Source organism: Cervus elaphus, chromosome 15 (assembly GCF_910594005.1).
Source record: "Cervus elaphus chromosome 15, mCerEla1.1, whole genome shotgun sequence".
Taxonomy (NCBI): Eukaryota; Metazoa; Chordata; class Mammalia; order Artiodactyla; family Cervidae; genus Cervus; species Cervus elaphus.
In genome coordinates this window covers 78,189,956-78,202,424 of record NC_057829.1, presented here as the reverse complement: position 1 = coordinate 78,202,424, position 12,469 = coordinate 78,189,956, and the positions used below count along the sequence as shown (strand labels likewise).

At 36.8% G+C, this 12,469-nt stretch overlaps 1 protein-coding gene across 3 annotated transcripts in view; it reads right to left on the bottom strand.

Annotated features, from left to right (window-relative positions):
- Window positions 1-12,469, bottom strand: part of ATRNL1 (attractin like 1) — a 744,737-nt gene that overhangs the window by 425,682 nt on the left and 306,586 nt on the right. The window lies entirely within an intron of this gene.

Genomic DNA, 12,469 nt, shown 5'->3' with positions numbered 1-12,469 from the left:
GAAGCTTCAATACTTTGGGCACCTGATAAAAAGAGCCGACTCTTTGGAAAAGACCCTGATGTCGGGAAAGACAGGACAGGAGGAGAAGCGGGCTATACAGATGAGATGGTTGGATGACATCATCAACTCGACAGACATGAGTATGAGCAAACTCCGGGAGATGGTGAAGGACAGGGAAGTCTGGTGTGCTGCAATCCATGGGGTCGCAAAGACCTGGACACGACTGAGTGGCTAACAGCAAAATTTTGTTCTTTCCAGCCATTATGACAGGTGTACAGTAAACAGTACTACATTGTGGCTTTAATTTGCATTCCCTGATAAAAACTAAATGGAGTGCATTTTTATAGTTTGTTAGCAACTTTTATATCCTTTTTCGTGAGGTGCTTGTTCAAGTCTATTGCCATTTTGGAGGAGAAGTAATGAGATTTAAGACTTTTTTATTGATTTATATTTTACACATTGTGACCATAAGGCCTTTGTCCTTTATATAGGATGTGAGTATTTTATACTAGTGGATGTCTTGATTTTGCATGATGCTAAAGACATCTTCTGATGACAAAAATTGTTAGTTTTACTGTAATTTTATTGAAGTGCTTTGTGTGTTCTGTTTATTTCTAAGGATGTGAAGAATTCTCATATTGCTCTCTAGATACTTCACTGTTCTCCCTTTCTTTATGGAATTTATTTTTATTATTAGTATGAGATAGAAGTTAAATGTTACTTTTCTCAATATGGATAGTTAACAGATCTAATACATAATACAGTTTTTTTGAAGATATGAATAAATATTGACAAACACTCTCTGACTTGCTAACCAAACTGAAGAATGGCCCACTTCCATCACAGCTCTCTCTGATGTATCAAATTTACAGCGGGACTGAGGTCTTATTTTATCCTACAGAAATGTTGGTATTATTATAAAGGTATTTTATTTTAGATATCTGTAGACTGTGCTTACAATGTACCCAAAGCTTTTTCAGTTCCATTTGAGTCTTTCCTGTGGGTTCTGTCTAAGGCCTGGGCAGAGCTCTAACCATTAGCCTCTTCAATCTTTCCCATCATCAGGGTCTTTTCTAACGAGTCAGTTTTTCGCATCAGGTAGCCAAAATATTGGAGCTTCAGCTTCAGCATCAGTTCTTCCAATGAATACTCAGAACTGATTTCCTTTAGGATTGACTGGTTTGATCTTTTTGCTGTTCAAGAGATTCTCAAGAGTCTTCACCCACATCACCGTTCAAGAGCATCAATTCTTTCAGTTCAGTTCAGTTCAGTCGCTCAGTCATGTCCAACTCTTTGCAACCCCATGAACAGCAGCATGCCAGGCCTCCCTGCCCATCACCAACTCCTGGAGTCCATCCGAACCCATGTCCATTGAGTCAGTGATGCCATCCAACCATCTCATCGTCTGTCGTCCCCTTCTCCTCCTGCCCTCAATCTTTCCCAGCATTAGGGTCTTTTCCAATGAGTCAGCTCTTCGAATCAGGTGGTCAAAGTATTGGAGTTTCAGCTTCTGGGTGCTCAGTCTTTTTTATGGTCCAACTCTCACATCCATACACGACTATCAGAAAAACCATAACTTTGACTATAGAGACCATTGTCATATAAAGTTCAATTGCAGATGGCTTTTCTCTCTCTGATATTTCCTAAACTTTTTCTGGACTTCACTTTTCCTTTCTCTGGCATATAACTACCCACATCTGTGACTGGGCCACATTCTGTGTTGAGAGGACAGAGAAGAGGGGAAAGCAATGGACTTGCATAGACTCCTATGATCACAGTTCCACCTTACCTAGATGACTCACAACCCTTGGAGATCTTGCTCTAGCAGCTTTCCACTCCCAGGCATTTTGGCTGCAGCTAATGTCACTGCCTCAAGGCTGCTTGGACTTGGGCATGAGTAAATTTTTAAAAGAGGAAAACTGGGGGGTGGATCTCCCCTACTCTCTTTGTAGCTTTAAGAATTTCCTTTTCCACAGCATGTCAGAAATAGAGGGTTTGGGGACTTCCCCAGCAGTCCAGTGGTTAAGACTCTGCCTTCCATTGCAGGTGGGTGCAGGTTTGATCCCTGGTCAGGGAAACGGGTGGTTCCCAGTTTCCATATCCCACAAGATGTGGACAAAAATTTAAAAAAGAAAAAAGAAAAAGGAAAGAAGAAAGAACTGGAGGATATTTCCAGGATGGTTTCTGTCTAGACCACAATAGACACTTTAAGTTTTCAGACTGCACTGAGGCTCAAGTCAGGGGAGACTGGAGGGAAAAATTAACTTTCAAACATTTCAGGGTGTTTCTGAATTTTGGTGTTCTTCCCTGATCTGTCCAATGAAACTACCCAAGCACATCATCCAGGTTTTATAGTTGAGACCAGTGGGACATAAAGAGAGATGTATGGTTATGGAGTGTTTCCTGGAACAGGAAACTAGATGATAAATTGATTTTTGACAGTGTTGCAAAGGCATTTCAAAAGGAAAGACCAGTCTTTTAAAGATATTCAATGTCAGCCATTAGAGAAACGCAGATTAAAATGATAAGATACTACCACGGGCTTCCCTGGGGGCTCAGGCGGTAAACAATGTGCCTGCCATGCGGGAGACCAGAGTTCAATCCCTAGGTCAGGAAGATCCCCTGGAGAAGGGCATGGCAATCCACTCCAGTATTCTTGCCTGGGAAATCCCATGGACAGAAGAACCTGGTGGGCTACAGTCCATGGGGTCGCAATAAGTCGGAAAAAGACTGAGCAACTAACAAGATACTACCACATCTGAATGGCTAAAATAAAAAATTCTGACAGTACTAAGTATTGAGGATTTGAAACAGCCAAAACCCTCATACTTTGTTGATGGCAAGGCAAAATGATACAGTCACTCTGACAAATAGTTGCAGTTATTATAAAGATAAATATACATTTACCAAATGATTCAGCAATCTCACTTTCAGCTATTTATCCTAAAGAAACAAAAATTTATGTGTGCACAATCCCTATACAAGTTATGTGTCTTGTCCATGGCAGCATTGTTCATAGTTGCCAAAAAGTGTAACAAGTCATATTTATCCAAGGGTGGATGAATAAACAAAACTGGAGTCTATTCATTCAATGGAATACCACTTAACAACACATGTAAATCCATGGCTGATTCATGTCAATGTGTGGCAAAAACCACCACAATACTGTAAAGTAATTAGCCTCCAACTAATAAAAATAAATGAAAAAGAAAAATGAAATGAACTACTGATGTGAAAAAATAAATCAACTTGGATAAATCTTAAAAGAAGTATGCCAATGGAAAGTAATCAGTCTCAGGAGATAACATACTGTATGTTTCCATGAACATGACATTCTGGAAAAGGCAAAACTCTAGAGACAGGGTACCAGCCAATATGTGCCAGGATTTATGGATGAAGAAAAAGCATTAGTGTAAAGGAAGCCCTATTAAGGATTCTTTGACATTCTGGAACTGGTCTATGGTAGAGCTGATGATTACAAGAAACTATACATATTTTAGAATTCATATGGCTGTATCCCACCAAGTGGAATTTTACTGCACATAAATTTTAAAAGACTTTATAAACGAATGAAAAACAAAACAGACAAGAAATAAACCAGATACCTCCAAAGAAAAACAGACTGTAATATAGCAAATTTGTGGAGAATATGAGAGGAGGCATATAATTAGGCCTGGTTTCAGAGGAACTTTTAAGTCTAGTTTGAATTATAAATGTGAAGGGAAGCTTTTGAACAACAGATTCTCATAATTCATGTTAAAAATCATTTTTGTTGTTTTGAATACAACAGATTGATAGAATGAAGGAAGAATCAGGTTTTATTAATGGGATTAAGAGAAATGTATTGACACTGGAGAAGTAGCAGTACCCATAACTGAGCTAGAAAATACTATTAATAGGAAAAAGAGCTGTTTGCCAAGACAGAAAGTTTAGGACATGTTGATTTTGAATTGTTAGTCAACATTCCGGTGAGAATGTGATGTTACTGATATCACTCTTACAGAAGTATGTTTCAGTCTATGTGTTCTAAATCTCAGCACTGAAAATTAGACATGGAGCACTGGTTTAGCTAAGTTGCAATAAACTTGGCACATTTTTACTCTAGCCATATTTAATATTTTGGTTTAAAAGAACAGTTGGGACCTATATGTCTGTTTTCTTCTATAGCAAAGCCAGGGAAAGAATTCCTGAAGAAACCTCCAATATAATAAGATGTAATTTATGGTTTCTACTTGGAGAAATCTGTATCTTCAGGCCTCATTTCCATTAACATATCCATTATCATAATTTTACTTTGGAAGAGGAGGACTTCTATTTTTCATTCTACCAGCATTCTTTGTTCTTATAGCATTAAAAAAAAAAAAGGAATCTTTATACCACATACCCCTGGGGGCTGTGCCTTTTTGATACTAATGACTTAGGTTTACCTCTCTCTCTGTTACATCCCTCCTTTTTGTCTTTTGAAATATCTTCGTAGACAACATGACTGCTTCATTTTCCTAAATCTTGATCACTATTAATTTTAAATTGGTCTTCCCACTCACATTCTTACTTCTATAAGGTCATCTTTGATTATTCTTGTTTTTAATTGCTTAACTCCTACTTTTTCTTTCTTTGTCTATTCTTTAGATTCCTAAACCTTTCCTTTCTGGATCCTCCAAAATAGTACCATTTCTTTTGGCACTTTATACCCACTAAGATGGCTATAACCAAAAAAAGAGAGATAAAAAAAGAAGTGTTACTGAGAATATGGTGAAACTAGAACTGTCATACATTCCTGGTGAGAATGTAAAATGGTGCAACTCATTTGGAAAATAGTTTGCCAGTTTCTCACAATGCTAAATCCAGAGTTACCATATCATTGCCCCTCCCAGGTACATACTCAGGAGAAACAAAACATATCGCCACACAAAAACTTGAACACAAATGTTCACAGTGGCATAATTCACAAGAACCAAAAAGAGGTAAAAATTCAAATGCCCATCAACCAAAAAAGGATAAATGAAATGTGTCTTATCCATACAACGGAATATTATTTAGCAATAAAAAGCAATGATGCACTGACACACACAACATCATGGACAAATCTTGTAAACACTGTCATAAGTGATGGCAGTCGGTCACAAAAGAACACACACTGTATGATTCCATTTATATGACAATTTCAGAACAGGATAATCTATAGACAGGAACTAGATTAGTGACTGTTTAAAACTTAGGATGTCTGAGAGGGATGGGAAATGACTACAAACGTGTATACAGTTTATTTGGGGGGTGATGAAAATGTTCTAAAATTACTATGAAGATGGCTGCAGAGCCATTGAATTGTACAATTTAAATGGATGAGTTATACTTTAAATATCTCAATATGGCTATTTTAAAACATAAATTAGAAATTAGAAAATGAATTGAAAATTAGACAGTTGTATGTAAAATTGGAAGTTCCAAATTTTCTAGTGTTCCTATATGATTTAGGAGTAGGAAAAAAGACACCAACTAATATTAATGCTGGTTAGAAAAAATATATATGCTAAAATTTAAGGGAAGTCATTAAAGAAAAAATACAAAATGTATAATTACTAAACTGACAAAAGGAAAAAAATTAAGGATATTAAAAGGACATTCAATTTCTTAGAAAGCAGGGGAGAAGAAAGAAAAATGACTTGAGAAAGAATTTTAAAAAGTGAAAAGACGAAGAAAAAACTAAAATACATCAATAATCACAATAAATAGAAATTCATTAAACCTGTCACTTTAAAAGTCAGAGATTTTTCAGATTATTAAAACAGAATAAACAATGTCCAGATATTTGTGGTGTACAAGAAACATTTAAAATCTAATAAGATAAAAAATGCTGAAAGTAATGAAAATAGATTTACGAGGGAAATTCTAACAAAATGATACTAAGTTTACATAAAACAAGATATAAATTAAAACAGAAATTTCACTAGAGACAAAGTGAATTCAAAATTGTTAAAAGAACAATTCAAACTCCTGTTTAAATAAGGGATAGGAACATCAGGTAAACAGAAGAAAGGGAACAGAATTAGAACAACACAATAAACCAACTAGTTAACAGACATATATAAAACACATTCCCAAAAACAGGATACACATTCTTTTCAATGCACATGAGATATTGTCCAGGCTATACCATATTTTAGGTCACATATTGTCTCAATAAATTAAAAATAATAGCTATCATGAAAAGTATCTCCTTCAACCACAGCAAAATAAACCTGGAAATAAATTAACAGAAAAAAACCTGGAAAATTTACAAATTTGGGGAAATGAAACACCAGACTCTTGAACAACCAACAGCTCATAGAAGAAATCACAAGGGAAATCAGAAACTACTTAGAGACAAATGAAAATGAAAACAGAACATATTAAAACTGATGGGATTCAGTGCAAGCAGTGCTAAAGAAGAAATGTTTAACTATAAATGTTCCCATGGAAAAACAAAAAAGCTCTCAAATCAACAACCTAACTTTAAACTTAAGGAATGAGAAAAAGAACTAAACCCAAAGTTAGCAAAAGGTAGGAGACAATAAAGATTAAAACAGAGATAAATGACATACAAATAATAGAGAAAAATCAACATAACTAGCAATTGGTTCTTCAAAGAGAAAAATGAAACTGACAAACTTTTGGCCAGATTTACTAAGGCAAATAAAAAGGCAAGAAGATTCAACTTAGTAAAAATAAATTAAAAATAAATATAGTATAGATAATACTATTCATCCTATAATGATAAAAAGGATTTATTAGAGTGTACTATGAACAAATGCACACCAACAAATTGTATAACCTAGATGAAATGGACAATTTAGGAATTTGTGATTTTAGGAAAACACAAAAGCTACCAAGTTTGAATCATGAAAAAACTGACTGTCTAGAACTATGACTAGTAAAGAGACTGAATCAGTAATCAAAAATCTCCTGTCAAAGAAAAGCCTGGGGCCTGATGGCCTCACTGATGAATTCCACCAAACATTTCAAAAAGAACTAATACCAATCCTCAAATTGTTCCAGACATTAAAGAAAAGGAAATAATTCCTAACTCATTCTACGTGACCAGCATTATCCTGATCCCAAAGTCAGACAAAGACACAAGAAAACTACTAAGGTTCTTTATGAACAATGATGCAGAAAAAGGGAAATTATTATTATTAAAAGAATTATAAACGGTGATCAAGAAGGATTTATTCCTGAAATACGAGGATGGTCTAACATATAAAAAGCATCAATATTAGCAAATAAATATTAGCAAAAGCACCATATTAGCAAAAAGGGGAAAAGCTCACATAATTATCTGGATACCCATATCCGTTGAATTTTGGGACCCAAGTAGCCCAAGCAAATCTTGAAAAAGAACAAAGACGGAGGATCCACACTTCCAGATTTCAAAATTTACTACAAACCTACAGTAATCAAGACAGTGATACTGGCATGCTGCTGCTGCCGCTAAGTCGCTTCAGTCGTGTCTGACTCTGTGTGACCCCACAGACGGCAGCCCACCAGGCTCCCCGGTCCCTGGGATTCTCCAGGCAAGAACACTGGAGTGGGTTGCCATTTCCTTCTCCAGATACTGGCATAAAAAATGGGCAAAAGATAAGACCAAAAAAAGACATATGAATGGCAAATAAGCACATGAAAAAGTTCTTATCAGCACTAATCATTAAAGAAATGCAAATCCAAACCACAAACAGATACCAAGTTGCACCCACTGGGATGGCTACTATCAAAAAGAAGGAAGGAAGGAAGGGAAAGAATGAAAATTGCATGTGTTTGGTGAGAACAGGGAAAAATTGGAACCCATGGGCACTGCTGGCAAGAATGTGGATGGTACAATTAAACAGTATAGAGGCTCTTCAAAAAATTAAAAATAGAATTACCATATGACCCAGCAATTTCACTTCTAGGAATATACCCAGAAGAACTGAATCAGATCTTGAATACATACTTGTACATTCATGTTCACAGAAGTATTATTCACTACAGCTAACACAGAGAAGCAATTCAAGGGTCCATCAGCAGAAGAATGGATAATCAAAATGTGGTATATATAATACATAAAATGGAATATAATTCAGCCTTAAAAGAAGGGAAATTCTTACATATATCACAACATGAACGAGCCTTGAGAACATTATGCTAAGTGAAACAAGCCAGTTACAGAAGGACAAATATTATATGGTATTACTTACATCAAATAACTGGATTAGTAAAGATTATAGAGACAGAAAGTAATCACAGAGGCCACACTTTTTGAGCATGGCGGTAACAGCAAGAAAGGCCTGATCCTGAGAGATGAGTAACTCGTCTGTACATGCATTTTGACTTGAGGACTCACCATTGACCTGGTCAGACTTTCAAACTGCAATGTAATCTAAATCACACTGCACTGTAATTAGGCTCTTTCATTCAACTTTCCTTTCTTCCTGCTCTGCTTCACGAATGTCAGATTGGCACTGTGGTCTAAAAGATTTCTCACTTTCTCCGCTGATCTTTCCATCACAAGAGTTCCCCCCAATACATTTACCGCATGGCTAATGCCATTCTGGTCTCCACTTCTCTGAAGATTCATGGTCTAAGATATCAGGAGGTAAAATGGAGATTTGTAATTGGGTCACTCACTACTTGGCAGGCTAGACGAAACCATCCATGTTGCTTGATTCATCCCTGGAAGAAGACTTCAACTGCTAAAGATTTCACCACAAAAGATAGTAGAGTTGGCCAATTACTGAATGTTTCCATTAACCCTGCGAAGGGCTAATGAGAGACTGTAGGCCATTAACAAATATTACAGGCTAAATATAAGAGCCAGAGGGTCTGTTTTATATCTTTAATTCAGACCCTCATCCCTGACAGTGGAAGAGCCAATATGAATGAGCAACAGACTAATGATCCAAGGGTGAGAGTTGCAGAGTTCCAGAGATGATAGACTGCTCAGCTAGGGCAGCCCTCTTATGTAAAGGCAATGGCCATGGTTGGGAAAACTGGAGCTCCTGAAATATGGGATAGGAATATCTAAAAAGAAATATCTAGACAGATGTTTTTGAGGAAGTCAGTTCTACAACTATAGGAACAATAGGGTCGTTCCCTCAACAAGCTGTCAATGTCTCCTCTCCTGGTTGCTAGACTGATAACTAGGGTTTAATGATAGCATAATGCATCTTGGCCTGATAAGAAAGGAAGGAGATTATATACTTGGAAGAGTTGCAAGAATTGGCTAGCAGGTAATGGCAACAGCCAGGGGAGTATGACAGGAATTAGAAATCAGTGGTATCTGATCACGGGGGATGGAATGTAAGTAAGCCTGGATCAGCAAGAATTCATGAATTTTGCTGCACAGTCTCAGGACCAGGAAATGCAATACCCCATGGAAGACTCCAGGGCATGGTGCAAAGTTGATGAAGAAGTGACTCTTAGAAGTCTGGATAAAGCAATGGCCAATGCAAAGTGAAATGGAAATGCCTGAGTTCCCTGAGAAGATAGAAGAGAAAGAGAATAAAGAAGCTGACAGGAAGAAATGTGCCAGAAAGAATGCATTCTGTAAGGTCAGAAGAACTACCAGAAGATTACTTTCCATGGGATGCATCATTCACCGAGGCCATGAGGAATCTGCTGATGAAAGCACACTAAGTTGTGAAGTAATTAGCCTCCAACTAATAAAAAAAAAAAAGAAAGAAAGCACACTAAGAAGTTCAGTGGTGGCTTTCTTCTGAAGATCAACGCTGACAACAGGAGAGGCAGTGACAGAGCGAGGTGTTAAGTGATGGGGTCCCAAAGTGACAAAGACCAAGGGTCAGAATCCAGGAGTCACAATCAGGATAACGACCAACAAGCCTGGCAAAGCAGGCAAGGGTGGGGCCCAACAAAGAACTGTGGGGTGACTAATAACGGATGGTATCTATACAAGGGGCAAAACAGGTGGGCAGCGAGCAAGGGTGCTACTTAGCATTACTTGAAGTAGGAATGGAGGAGTAAAGGCTAAGGGTTGTTGACCCAAGAGACGATTGTGATCCTCTGCTCAGCTCCAAGATGAGTTCATCTACAAATCCAGAATCTACTGACTGAACAGGTAGCTGAGTTAACAGAAGAAAGGTTGTCTTGAAACATCTTAGAAAGTGTATAAAATGATTCCCAAAGGAACATGTGTATGACTACTTTATGAAGAGATTCGTATTTACTTGGGTATATACACAAGTATATTTATGGGTATATACTCAGTGCAAGACAAATTAATAGATATTTTCATTACTATAAGACACAGGGTTAGCGATGACACAGACAGCCAATTACTAGAACACCACCAGGGCCCCTTGTTAGAGTTGGGGTGTCTCCAGGGTCCAGATAACAAATTCTGGCTAAATCCTGGCTCATACTGGGCAAACTGTGTCTATACATCCACCTGTGATAATGGCATCTGGTCTTATCACATCATGGCAAACAGATGGGGAAGATGTAGAAACACTGTCAGATTTCATTTTCTTGGGCTCCAAAATCAATGTGGATGGTAACTGTAGCCATGAAATTAAAAGATGCTTGCTCCTTGGAAGAATAGCTATGACAAACCTAAACAGTGTATTAAAAAGCAGAGATATCACTTCGCTGACACATGTCCATATAGTCAAAGCTATGGCTTTTCCAGGAGTCATGTACGGATGTGAGAGTTGAACCATACAGGAGGCTGAATGCTGAAGAACTGATGCTTTTGAACTGTGGTGCTGGAGAAGACTCTTCAGAGTCCCTTGGACAGCAAGGAGATCCAACCAGTCCGTCCTAAAGGAGATCAACCCTGAACATTCACTGGAAGGACCGATGCTGATGTTGAAGATCCAACACTTTGGCCATCTGACTTGAAGAACTGACTGACTCATTGGAAAAGACCCTGATGCTGGGAAAAATTGAGGGCAAGAGGAGGGGGCAACAGAAGATGAGATGGATGGATGGCATCACTGACCCAATGGATAAGAGTTTGAGCAAACTCAGGGAGACAGTGATGGACAGAGAAGCCTGGCTACAGTTCACGGGGTCACAAAGAGTCAGACACAACTTAGTGACTGAACAACAACAACAACAAGTGATAATTTCCTTACTTTTCAAGTGTATAATTAGAATTTATGTACAAAGTGGTTAGAGTAAAGCCCTACATTGTGTCTCTGGCCTGTGAGGTAAGATGGATCATAGTAGGAAAAACCAAGTGGCAACCTCTGAAAACACCCTCCATTTGGTCAAGATGGTAAATCAAAAACATTATGTAATCCTCATAGGACAGTGAAAATTAGAACCACCATTAAAAATCTAAATGGTACAGGGTCTTTGCTAAATCTCCATTTAATTTACCAGGCTGAACTTCTTTAAAAATTCAGACTTTTCAGATTCACACAGACTTGCTTTTCCATTTTACGTACCAGAAAAGTCTTTATTTCTTAGATGATTTCTTTCAATTTTTTAATTACTCACCATTATATACTACTGTACACTATAGACTCTAACAACACCTTTTAATTCTATTATGATAAAGGACATATGTATGTGTATATATTTATAGATGTCTGAATACCTTCGCTGCTCACCTGTAACTATCACAACATTGTTAATCGGCTATACTCCAATACAAAATAAAAACCTAAAAGGACTGAGATTTAGAGGTACTAGGTAATCTGTTTAGATGGAGCAGAAAGCTAAGATCAGAGACAGGCTGACTATAAATGATCTAACCAGTACTGACTGAATTATGTTTACCACCAGAACTATTCCCAATATAAAAGTAAAAATCTGACACTGGCCTCCTTTAAACCTTGGCTAAATGAAAGGCTGACACTTCATCTATACTACTTCAGTAATACAGAGACGCAATAGCAGTAATAGTGGCCTGATTGAAGGATGTCCATAAATGCTGAACTGTCTAAAACCCTCTTTTAAAATTTAACAGTAAGTCTACTTAATATAAAAATAAACTTAAAAGTATTCTGTCCATGATTTTCCTTAACAATGAGACAATTTTAAAATCATCTAATTTACATTTCACTACTGAAAAAATTTAAATGATAAAAAACCTATCAAATACATTTTATCTCACACAATAACTAGAGTATATTACTTTGTCTATGATGCCGACATAATAAATAGGATCATCTCTAAGACATGGTACACATTAACACTTGCTTTATTTTACTTAATAAAAGAGCTATTGAACTTAAACACGCACACAAATTCAAAAGCTTAAAATAAAACCCTAAACATTTAAATAATTTATAAATTCAGCTTTGTGAATTTTTATACAAAATAAAGTTTTCAGTATATTAACGTCTACATTATTCTGTCAAAAACTTTTATTTTTATGCATTAAATAAAGCTCATTTGATTATAACTTCTAACACTTTTCAAAAACACTGTAACATCATTAAGTTTTAATATCCCTTAATATTCACAAGTATAAAATCAGAAAATGTTTAAA